This window comes from Callithrix jacchus, chromosome 4 (genome assembly GCF_049354715.1).
Source record: "Callithrix jacchus isolate 240 chromosome 4, calJac240_pri, whole genome shotgun sequence".
NCBI lineage: Eukaryota > Metazoa > Chordata > Mammalia > Primates > Cebidae > Callithrix > Callithrix jacchus.
Window position 1 is genome coordinate 128,428,026 of NC_133505.1, and position 12,095 is coordinate 128,440,120.

At 36.6% G+C, this 12,095-nt stretch overlaps 2 long non-coding RNA genes across 4 annotated transcripts in view; both read left to right on the top strand.

The window, feature by feature from the left end:
• The window catches only part of LOC118152967 (uncharacterized), a 197,848-nt gene that overhangs the window by 118,499 nt on the left and 67,254 nt on the right, over window positions 1-12,095 (top strand). The gene's annotated exons all lie outside the window — the stretch shown is intronic.
• The window catches only part of LOC118152968 (uncharacterized), a 53,543-nt gene that overhangs the window by 1,240 nt on the left and 40,208 nt on the right, over window positions 1-12,095 (top strand). The gene's annotated exons all lie outside the window — the stretch shown is intronic.

Here is a 12,095-nt window from a genome sequence, read left to right on the forward strand (position 1 = left end):
CCTCTAAGTTTTAAAGTATAAGATTATCACGAATTTTTCAACTAAGATAAATTATGTTATAATTTGGGACTTAAAAACTAAGGCAATAATGGAAAATAAGAATTCTCTTCTAAATTTATTGGTGTCACGATGAAATACCAAATATCGTAAGCATTGTCCTTTACAATTCCATGTATGTTTTACTTTTGAGAGTTTCATGATGTACTATTTGGCCTACTTGTTTCACCTTCTCATTTGCCTAGACAAGTCTCAAATGGGGATATGAAAGATATTTGGAGCCAAATAAGAAAGTGTGGTTGAAAAATCCTTGCCTCTTATAAATATAGTTTTACTGAGAGAATATAAAGATTTGCATCTCCAGCAATAATATAAGGTAGTCTTGTAAAATTCCCAATGTCTTTGTTTTACTTTGTTTACATGTAGAATTTAAAGAAGATTAATAATGTTGCATGTAAGACGGTACATCATTTAAGTTTCTAAGGTCAAATTCTCTGTAATTTAAAAATCAGCAAAGTAGTGTTTGATTTAAATAAGATATTTTCTTTGAAAGGATTGTGTCAGAGATCATTCATTGTCTTGAGGAAAATAAACACTTCCTTAATATACACAGTACCTTAAAGAGATTGTGGTTTGTAACTTATTTGACAACTGTCTAGAAAAGTGGTTTCCAATGTACACAAGATAATGAATATTTGCTTAGATCTATGTCTGTTTATTTAGGTTTAATTACAAAGTAGCCTTTGCAATGGCCCTGCTTCTTCTGGTATTTTGTGTTGTCATGGAAGCTTGCATGTGAAGGTGATCTTCACTGCTTGATTTTGCGATGCCATTGGAGCTACGTCATATAATGTGGGCTTGCTGAAATCAGCTACTAAACCACTATTGCATGACTCCCGAGAGTTCTGTGCTTCCTCCCACAGCTTGTACCTACTAAACAAATTTTGTTGTCCAGGTTTGTACAAGACTTACATTTGGAATTCCTGGAAAATTATTCACATTAATTCTTTGGATGTTTCTTTCTTCCTGAAATTGTATTTTTGATGACTGTCAACTTTCTGCAATACTCTAGAATGATGGTAATAGCATTCTCACATACTCAGCATTCACCGCACTACATTTTCTTCTCTATTATTTGTCAAGTATTAAAGGCCCCAGAGGAGTCAGCTGGATGAAAGCTGAGGATTTGTCATCGTACTCTTCCTGGTTAAAATTCCCGTTCTGAAATATTTTGCTATGAGGACAAATCTCATAAGTTTGGTTAGCCACACTTTCCTCAGGTATAAAATAGAGCTGAGAATAGAGGCTAAATGAATATTAACTATCTTTATCTCAGACCATTTAAAATGAAGCTAACTTGTAAAAGTCTGAGCAACAAGGATTATAGGAAGTACAATGACATGCATAACAATAAAGCACATAACTTGGTGTCATGAGAGATCCTGTGAAAATGTCTTTTAGAAACAGTGACAAATGTATACAGCTTAACTTATAATGTCTTTAATGTAGAAAAAAACAAACAGATGCCATTTCTTTTACTATCACTACAACCTCTGTGTTGGGTGGTGGAGTGGGTGTTGTTGCTAAATCTTCTATCTGCCTATAAATATTAATACCCCTTGTAAGTGTGCACATTTATGTGTGTGATGTGGTTGTATGTAGCTACAGGCATGTAGGTGAATTGCTTCTAAGCTTGGGTTTAAACCTCAAGCCCACTCTCACTTGTTCTCTGATCTAAACCCTTCAGTTTGTTTCCTCATGTTTAAAGGAGGACAATAACAATCTCTAAATGTCACTAGATTATTATGAAAATCATGAGATAATTCAAGTGATGATTAAACTGCAAAGTATCATAAAACGTGAAGCACTGTTATACAAGCTTTGTATGTGGCACTCAAAAAGCAAATGCCTTCAATGCTCTACCATTCTTTCTTTTTGAAATTATAAAATAAAGCACAAAAAACCTCATGAAATAAATGTATAATTAATGCATTGTTATAAAATCAACATCCTTTGAACACCATCTAGATGAATAAATAGAACTTGCCAGCCACCCAGAAGCTTCTGTATATGCGTCATTCAATAACTCCCTTTGATTCCTCTAATTTTTATAGTTATTACTTCTTTGCGTTTCTTTATAGTTTTATCCCATAGGCATCCCTAGAAACAATAGTTGTGTCTTACCCATTTTTTTTAAAAGAAATGTCTTTTAAGCTGCTATTAATCTACTAGTTCCCTTCTCTATTTCTTTTTTTCTTCCAGTTCTCTTAAAAAATACCGATAATTCACATTGGAAGTTTTTCACAATCTGAATTGTATTGATATTGATGTTCACAGTAAAGTCAGCATAGTTTTTCTCTCCTCTGTGTTCCCTGCAAATTGTTGGCTGAATCCAGATGCTTGATCAGAATGTTTATCATTTTGGCAAAACTGTGATTAGTTTGGGGTTTATTCATCAGTGTCTGGTTGTCTCTCTTTCTGGATGTTATTGGCTATTGATGCTCAATGCCTAGATCTATTAATTCATAAGCAACTACAAGACAGTACTTTTATAATTGTGTCCTTTCTTGTTCATGTATTAGTGGAAAGAATTTGGTAGAGATAGTTAACCTCATATGCTGTTTGTTCACTCAGTGATATACATTACATAGGTAAGTCAAAATAATTAATTGATTATTTTTCTTTTATGCACCTATTTTTAAAATAATGACTTACTATTTTATCCTTTTGAAACTCAAGTTATACCAAGGAAATTTCTAAATCTTATACACATAACCTTAGTGTTCTTTGATAATTCTAGATTCGTCCTCTTCATGCTAAGAACTTGTGATTTTCTTTTTGGCTTTTTCAGTGTAAAGAGCTGGAATTTTTAAATGTATGTTTATAAAAATATCTCATTACTTTATTCTGATAAAGTAATTGCTTAGCTACACTTTCAACTTCAGGACGGAGTTTTTATTTAACTTCATATGAAGTGTACCTAGTTCTTCATTCTTCCACAAGTGTCCTTTTTCCTCAAAGAAACAGAGGATGGTACAATTAAAATATTTTATAAAACCAAATAGTTTTATTTCACATTATACACATGACATTCTCAAAATAACAGTTTTTCTTATGATTACTGGACTAGGTTACGGTTTTCCACATTGTTTCTCCAGTCATCTTCCATGTTATTTAGCATAGTTGTAATATATTTACATTGGCAGAGCATGTGGCTATTAAAATACTCTCTCCCTTTTAAATTAAACTCTCATTTAATTTTAGTTCTCCAAATAAATATTTATTCAAATGTACATTTTCTTTCTTACATTATCATTAAATATATTATTCTATTGTCTTAGTACATAAAGTATTGCTGTCAAAAGTCTGATGAAAATCTATTTTTTCTTTATAAATCATCAGTTATTTTTGCCTAGATAACCCCTACTTTTTTCTTTTCCTTAAAGTTCAGTAGTTTACTAGACTATGCATTGATATTGATTATTCTGGGCCAATATTATCAGATAACCTCAGGTGTATGAAAACAATGTGGATCTTTCAATATGTAGTCACTTTTTTTTCAGGGATTACCTTTGGTGTACATTTGTTCTGTTCCCTTGTTTCTCCTTCCCCAACTCCCCTTTTATCCTTATGTTGGATCTTCTTTATCAATCTCCACTATTTGTTATTGTTTCAAATACCTTTTTATCTCTTGATTTATTTCCAATTTTTAAAAAAGTATTTGCTTTCACTTTCTATTTCTCTTGAAATATTATCTAGTATGCTTTGCTTTTGCGTTTTCTCTAATTTATTCCTCATTTCTATTTTATATTTCATTTATAATGTATTTATAAACTCTTTTACCTCATTTCTAGTTATTATAATTTATGTTTTTATATTTCTTATAACTATTTCTAATGTGTATAGTTAATTTATGAACAAATTGTTTTGTGGCCACATCTTTCTGCCACAATTCCTCTGCCTGAAGGAATATTATTTTACTTCTTATCATCTTTTTTTTTTTTTTTTTTTGAGACAGAGTTTCGCTCTTGTTACCCAGGCTGGAGTGCAATGGTGCGATCTCGGCTCACTGTAACCTCCGCCTCCTGGGTTCAGGCAATTCTCCTGCCTCAGCCTCCCGAGTAGATGGGATTACAGGCACGCACCACCACACCCAGCTAATTTTTTGTATTTTTAGTAGAGACGGGGTTTCACCATGTTGACCAGGATGGTCTCGATCTCTTGACCTCGTGATCCACCCGCCTCGGCCTCCCAAAGTGCTGGGATTACAGGCATGAGCTACCACGCCCAGCCACTTATTATCATCTCTTTTTCTTTTAAGAATTGGTGTACTATTTAATCTCAACATCTTTCTGTTGCTTATTGCTTCGCTAGGAGATAGATATTTAATGTAACTCTTCTATTGTTTTTGTGAAATGCACAAACATATGGTGACTTGCTTTCTAATATTTGCTGTGTCTTTATCCTTCCTTTGTTTTATCTATAATTTATCTTTTATTCATCTATTTTGCTTATATTCTACTCAACTTTGATTCCATCCCAGCAGTTTCTCCTCAGTGTGGGCCTTTCCTGGAAAAGAACTTTAGCTGATTGGTTTTCAAAGTTTATGTGGTCCCCACTGGTCTAGCTCTTTAATAAATTATTGACTATCCTGTGATAGGTAGAATTCTAAAGATGCCCACAAGATTTCTGTTGTCTGGTTCTTCAATTGGGGACTAATCTAAGTACTTTTGTGAAGGGACTTTACAGATGTCATTAAGGTTACTAATTAGCTGAACTTAAAGTAGGGAGATGGTCCTGGATTATGAAAGTAAGCCAACATCTAAATGCATAGCTCTAAACAAATAAATGTCTCAAAGTTGAGCCAAAAGATTCCACAGAAATAAATTCAGATCTATTTGAATTGTAAGAGGAACTTAACCTAACACTGCTGTCTTTGAAAATGGAGAAGGAGAGACACAAATCAAGGATGTCAGCAGCTTCTAGAAGCTGAGAATGATTATGGGCCAGTAGCCAATGAGGAAATGGGGACCTCATTTTAACAACCACATGAAATTCTGCTGATAAACTGAATGAGTTTATAAATAAATTCATCCTCAGAGCCTCCAGAAAGGAATCCAGCCCAGCTGACACCTTGATTTCAGCGTTGTGGGGCCTGGAATAGAGAAACCTGCGAAGCCTATAGGATTTCTTACCTACTGGACTGTAAGATAATAAATTTATGTTTTTTAAGCCACTAAGTTTGTGATAAATTATAGCAGGAATAGAAAACTTACACAGAGCTTTTGTGTTCAGATACTAATTAAAGCTGCTATTCTGAAGTTGGCTTATTTTCCTCTAAAATGAATACTACTGGCTCTCTGAAGTTTCTTTTTTTTTTTTTTTTTTTTTTTTTGTAGATGGAGTTTCACTGTTGTTACCCAGACTGGAGTGCAATGGCACAATCTTGGCTCACTGCAACCTCCACCTTCTGGGTTCAAGCAATTCTCCTGCCTCAGCCTCCCAAGTAGCTGGGACTACAGGCGTGCACCACCATGCCCAGCTAATTTTTGTATTTTTAGTAGAGAAGGGGTTTCACCTTTTTGACCAGGATTGTCTTGATCTCTTGACCTCATGATCCACCCGCCTCGGCCTCCCAAAGTGCTGGGATTATAGGCATGAGCCACTGCGCCCGGCCTGGAGTTTCTTAAATTTATGTTCATTGAATGTTTTGTTACCTCTCTATGTTTCTTTTTATGTAGAGCTAATAAAATCCTGGTTTTTTAGCTATAGAATGTATCCTCTTTAGTTTGTATTTTGTGGTATCTAGGGATTTCATGTATATTAGTGTTTCTGTTAATGTTATCCATAGGTTTTCAATTTGTATTCAGTTGTTCTATTTTAATATAAGGATTCAGAAGTTTTAAAAATTTGATGCTGCCATCTTGCCAGGGTCTCTCTGGCCTTACTTAACGTCCTTGTTAATCTATGACTCTTACCCAAATTTTATCTTCTTTTATAAACATTCTGTAATTACTCTTGTTTGATCTGTGCCTGCCAGAGATACCTTACATCATTTCTCTCAGTACTTTTCAACTCCTTTGCCTCATATGTTATGTGGGTGTATGTCTATTAATTTGCTACTTTGAAAACAGCATTTGATTGTTTTCTGCTGAATGATATTTAGTGTTCTTATGCTGTGCACCATTACTGCATTTACTGTATTTTGGTCACTTAGCATGGTGCACAAGATCTAGTAGGTATTTTATACATCAGGTTTGACCTATGTGTCTAATGCAATGATGATTCTTCAATGAGGAAATCCAAGAGAATCCCAAGAAAATCAACTAAGAAACAGTTAAAACTGTGAAAACATTTTGTAATAGTCAATGGAAAAAAAGAAAAATATACAAAAAGACATCATAAATAATTAAGAAACTATAATAAAAATAATCTATTCATAATACCAATAAAAACATAGATGACAATATAATATACCCACCAAGAAAGTGTCACCTATATACAAATCCTTGCTGAGAGCCAAAAAAATTTAACACATGAAGATATATATACACACCATGTTCTTAAATGTGGTTTTTCAGAAATAATACCATAAAGTAACAGAGCAAAATTTAAGGGAATGCATTAGTTAGGATTCTCCAGAGTTACAGAACCAATAAGGTAACTAGACAGATAAATAGATAATGATATATGAGAGATTTTTTTTTTAGTAGGGGAACTAGTTCATGTGATTATAAAAGCTGAGAGGACCTATGATAGGTCATATGGGGGCAAGTTGAAGAACCAGGGAAGACAGTAGCATGGCTGTCCAAGTTTGAAAGCCTGAGAACCATGAAAACTGATGTTGTAACTCTGAGCCCCAGGGCCTGAGAACTCAGGAACAGGGAGTGGGTGGTGATGGAGTGGTACCACTGGTACCACTGGTGCAGGTCCCAGAGTGAAAGGCTGGAAAACCTGGATTTCTAATGTCCGAGGGCAAGAGAAAAAAGGTGTCTCAGCTCCAGTAAGGAAAGAACAAATTTGTCTTTCCTCTGATTTTTTTCTACCCTACTCAATTCTCCAGCCAATTGGATGGTTCCCAACCACACTGAGGGAAGGTCTTTCTCACTCAGTTCAATGACTCACATGTCAAGCTCCTTACAGTCGAACCAAAATATAATGCTTTATTAGCTATCAAGGTATCATGTAATCCAGTCAAGTTGACACCTAAAATTAACTATCACAGTGAATATGCATATTATAGTAAGAAAAACCTCTTTAAGCATACTATTAAGAACAGAAATTATGGCCAGGTGCAGTGACTCATGCCTATAATCCCAGAACTTTAAGAGAATAGGGAGGGAGGATCCCTTGAAGTCAAGAGTTTGAGACCAGCCTGGACAATATAAAAAGACACTATCACTACAAAAAACAAACAAACAAACAAACAAAAACTAACCAGACATTTAGTTGAGAGGCTAAGGACAGAGAGGCTACTTGGGAAACATGAGCTCGGGAGATGAACATTGCAATGATGAGAACCTGTCTCAAAAAAAAAAAAAAAGGAGAGTACACAAAGATGGCCGAGAAGAGGCAACTCCAGAGTGCAGCTCCCAGCAAGTGACATGGAGGGCTAGAGGACTCCACCATTCCAAGCAATGTGCTGGGCTCCTTTTGGTGGGACTGGTAGGACAGTGAAAATAACCCAGGGTAGGTGAGCTGGAGCAGGGCAAGGGCAGCCCACGGAGGGCAAACCAAGACAGGGCAGGGTGCATCCCCACCTGGAAAGTTCAGCTGGCTCAGAGAGTCGGGGACTTCACCCACTCAGTGCTCCAATTCAGATCCTGTGCTTCCCTCATTCTTTCTGAAACCCACGGTCCACAAGAACCCTGCCAGGTGGAGGGGCACCATAGGTTGTCGATGCAAATCTGAGCAATGGCTCCTACCCACCTGGCACCACAAGTTGTTAGCCCACACCTGGGTAGAAATTTGGACTAATGCCAGTGGGATGAAACTACCTGTCCCACAGAAAGAGGCAGAGTTAAAAGCAAGAAAAGAGGCCATACAGGCTGGCAGGTCCCACCCCCACAAAACCCAACAAACTGAAGTTCCCACGCTAGAGAGTTTCACAGGGAATACAACAATTTGACCCTGACTGGGAATGTCAAGCTCAGGGAAGGAAAGACGCCCACCATTGGGAAGGCAGAGCTAATTTCACCTGCATAAAGAAACTCCAAGGCAGCCCAGCAGTGCCTCTACAGAAAAAACAAACTAATAAACAAAAAAACCTCATACAGGAGATATAGCTCCAACCTCAACAGAAAGGTGTCCACGTGGAGATTCCTCCCAAAATCCCCAATTTCAAAGATCAAAGGAAGATAAATACATGAAGATGGGAAGAAACCAGTGCAGAAAGGATGAAACTGTCAAAAACCAGAACACCTCTTCTCCTCCCAGGCATCACAACTCCTCACCACCAAGGTGAGGAAATAAGACAGAATGAGTTTGATAAATTGACAGAAGCAGGCTTCAGAAGGTGAGTAATAACAAACTTCTCTGAGTTAAAAGACCATGTTCTAACCTAATGCAAAGAAACTAAGAACCTTGAGAAAAGATTTGATGAAATGCTAACTAGAATAACCAGCTTAGATAAGAACATAAATGACTTGATGGAGCTGAGAAACACAGCAGGAGAACTTCGTGAGGCATACACAAGTTTCAACAGCTGAATCAATCAAGTAGAAGAAAGGATATCAGAAATTGAAGATCAAATCAATGAAATAAAATGAGAAGGCAAGATTGGAGAAAAAAGAGTGCAAAGAAATGAACAAATCCTTCAAGAACTATGGGACTATGTAAAAAGACCTAATCTACACTTGATCGGCATACCTGAATGTGACAGGGAGAATGAATCCAAGCTGGAAAACACTCTTCAGGATATCATCCAGGAGAAATTCCCCAGCCTAACAAGGCAGACTAACATTCAAATCCAAGAAATACAGAAAACACCACAAAGATACTCCTCAGGAAAAGCAACCCCAAGGCACATAATCGTCAGATTCACCAGGGTTGAAATGAGGGAAAAACTCCTAAGGGGAACCAGAGAGAAAGGTCGAGTTACCCACAAAGGAAAGACCATCAGACTCAAAGCAGATCTCTCAACAGAAACCCTACAATCTAGAAGGGAGTGGGGGCCATTATCCAACATTCTTAAAGAAAGAACTTTCAACCCAGAATTTCATATCTGGTCAAACTAAGCTTCATAAGTGAAGGAAAAATAAAACCTTTATGGACAAGCAATTGCTGAGAGATTTCACTGCCACCAGACCTGCCTTACAAGAGCTCCTAAAGGAAGCACCAAACATGGAAAGGAACAACCAGTACCAGCCACTGCAAAAACATACCAAATAGTAAAGACCAACAACTCAATGAAGAAATTGTGTCAACTAACATACAAAACAACCAGCCAGTAACAAAATGGCAGGATCAAATTCAAACACAATAATATTAACATTGAATGTAAATGGCCTAAATGCTACAATAAAAAGACACCCACTGGCAAACTGGATAAAAAGTTAAGACCTGTCAGTGTCCTGTATTCAGAAGACCCATTCCACATGCAGAGATTCACACAGACTCAAAATAAAGGGATGGAGGAAGATTGACCAAGCAAATGGAGAGGAAAAAAAAAAAAAAAAAGCAGAGGTAGCAATCCTAGTCTCTGATAAAATGGACTTTAAACCAACAAAGATCAAGAGAGACAAAGAAGGGCATTACATAATGGTTAAAGGATCAATGCAACAAGAAGAGCTAACTATCCTAAATATATATGCACCCAATTCAGGAGCACCCAGATACATAAAGCAAGTTCTTAACTACCTACAAAGAGACTTAGACTTCTGCACAAAAATAGTGGGAAACTTTAACACTCCACTGGCAATATTGGACAGATCAACAAGATAGAAAGTCAACAAGGATATCCAGGACTTGAACACAGATGTGGACCAAGCAGACCTTATAGACATCTACAGAACTCTCCACCCAAAATCCACAGAATATACATTCTTCTCAGCACCACATAGCACTTACTCTAAAATTGACCACATAATTGGAAGTAAATCACTCCTCAGCAAATGCAAAAGAATGAAAATCCTAACAGCCTCTCAGACCACAGCACAATCAAATTAGAACTCAGGATTAAGAAAAGCACTCAAAAGAACATAATCACATGGAAACTGAACAATTTGCTCCTGAATGACGAATGGATAAACAATGAAATGAAGGCAGAAATAAAAACGTTCTTTAAAACCAACAAGAATGAAGACATAATGTACCAGAATCTAGGGGACACATTTAAACCAATTTCTAGAGGGAAACTTACAGGAATAAATGCCCATATGCGAAACAAAGAAAGATCTAAAATTGACACCATATCGTCAACATTGAAAGAGCTAGAGGAGCAAGATCCAAAAAACTCAAAAGCAAGCAGAAGACAAGAAATAACTAAGATCAGAGCATAACTGAAGGAGACAGAGACATAAAAAACCCTTCAAAAAATCAGTAAATCCAGGAGATGGTTTTTTGAAAAGACCAAGCTAGACTAATAAAATAGAAAAGAGAGATGCAATAAAAAATGATAAAGAGGAGATCACCACCAATTCCTCAGAAATACAAAGTACCATCAGAAATTACTACAAACACCTCTATGCCCATAACCAGTAAATCTGGAAGAAGTGGATAACTTCCTGGACACTCGCACACTCCCAAGCCTAAACCAGGAAGAAGTTGAAACCCTGAATAGACCAATAACAAGGTCTGAAGATGAGCCAGCATTAATAGCCTACCAACCAAAAACAGTCCAGGTCCAGAGGGGTTCACAGTCGAATTCTACTAAATGTACAAGGAGGAGCTGGTACCATTCCTTTTGAAACTATTCCAAACAATACAAAAAGAGGGAATCCTGCCTAACTCTTTTTATGAGACCAACATTCATCCTGATACCAAAACCTGGCAGAGACACAACTAAAAAAGAAAACTATAGGCCAATATCCATGATGAACATTGATGCAAAACTCTACAATAAAATACTGGAAACTGAATCCAACAGTACATCAAAAAGTTTACCCACCATGATCAAGTAGGCTTCATCCTGGGGATGCAAGGCTGGTTCAACACACAAGTCTATAAACATAATCCGCCACATAAACATAACCAAAGACAAAACCCACGATTATCTCAATAGATGCAGAGAAGGCCTTCAACAAAATTTAAGAGCCCTTTATACTAAAAACTCTCAATAAACTAGGTATTGATGGAACATATCTCAAAATAATAAAAGCTATATATGACAAACCCACAGCCAATATCATAAGGAACGGGCCAAACTAGAAGCATTCCCTTTAAAAACTGGCACTAGACAAGGATGCCCTCTCTCACCACTCCTATTCAATATAGTATTGGAAGTTCTAGCCAGAGCAATTAGGCAAGAAAAAGAAATAAAGGGCATCCAATTAAGAAAAGAAGAAATCAAATTGTCTCTATTTTTAGAAGACCCCATTGTCTCAGCCCCAAACCTCCTTAAGCTGATAATCAACTTCAGCAAAATCTCAGAATACAAAATCAATGTGCGGAAATCACAAGCATTCCAATACACCAATAACAGACAGAGAGCCAAATCATGAGCAACTCTTATTTACAATTGCTATAAAGAGAATAAAATACCTAGGAATACAAGTAACAAAGGATGTAAAAGATCTCTTCAAGTAGAACTACAAACCACTGCTCAAGGAAATAAGAGAGGACACAAACAGATGGAAAAATATTCCATGCACATGGTTAGGAAGAATAATATTGTGAAAATGGCAACACTGCCTAAAGTAATTTATATACTGAATGCTGTCCTCTTCAAGCTACCATTGACCTTCTTCACAGAACTGGAAAAAACAACTTTAAACTTCATATGGAACCAAAAGAGAGCCCGCATAGCCAAGACAATCCTAAGCAAAAAGAGCAAAGCTGGAAGCATCATGCTACCTGACTTCAAACTATGCAAGGCTTCAATAATCAAAACAGCATGGTACTGGTACCAAAACAGAGATATAGACCCATGGAACATAACA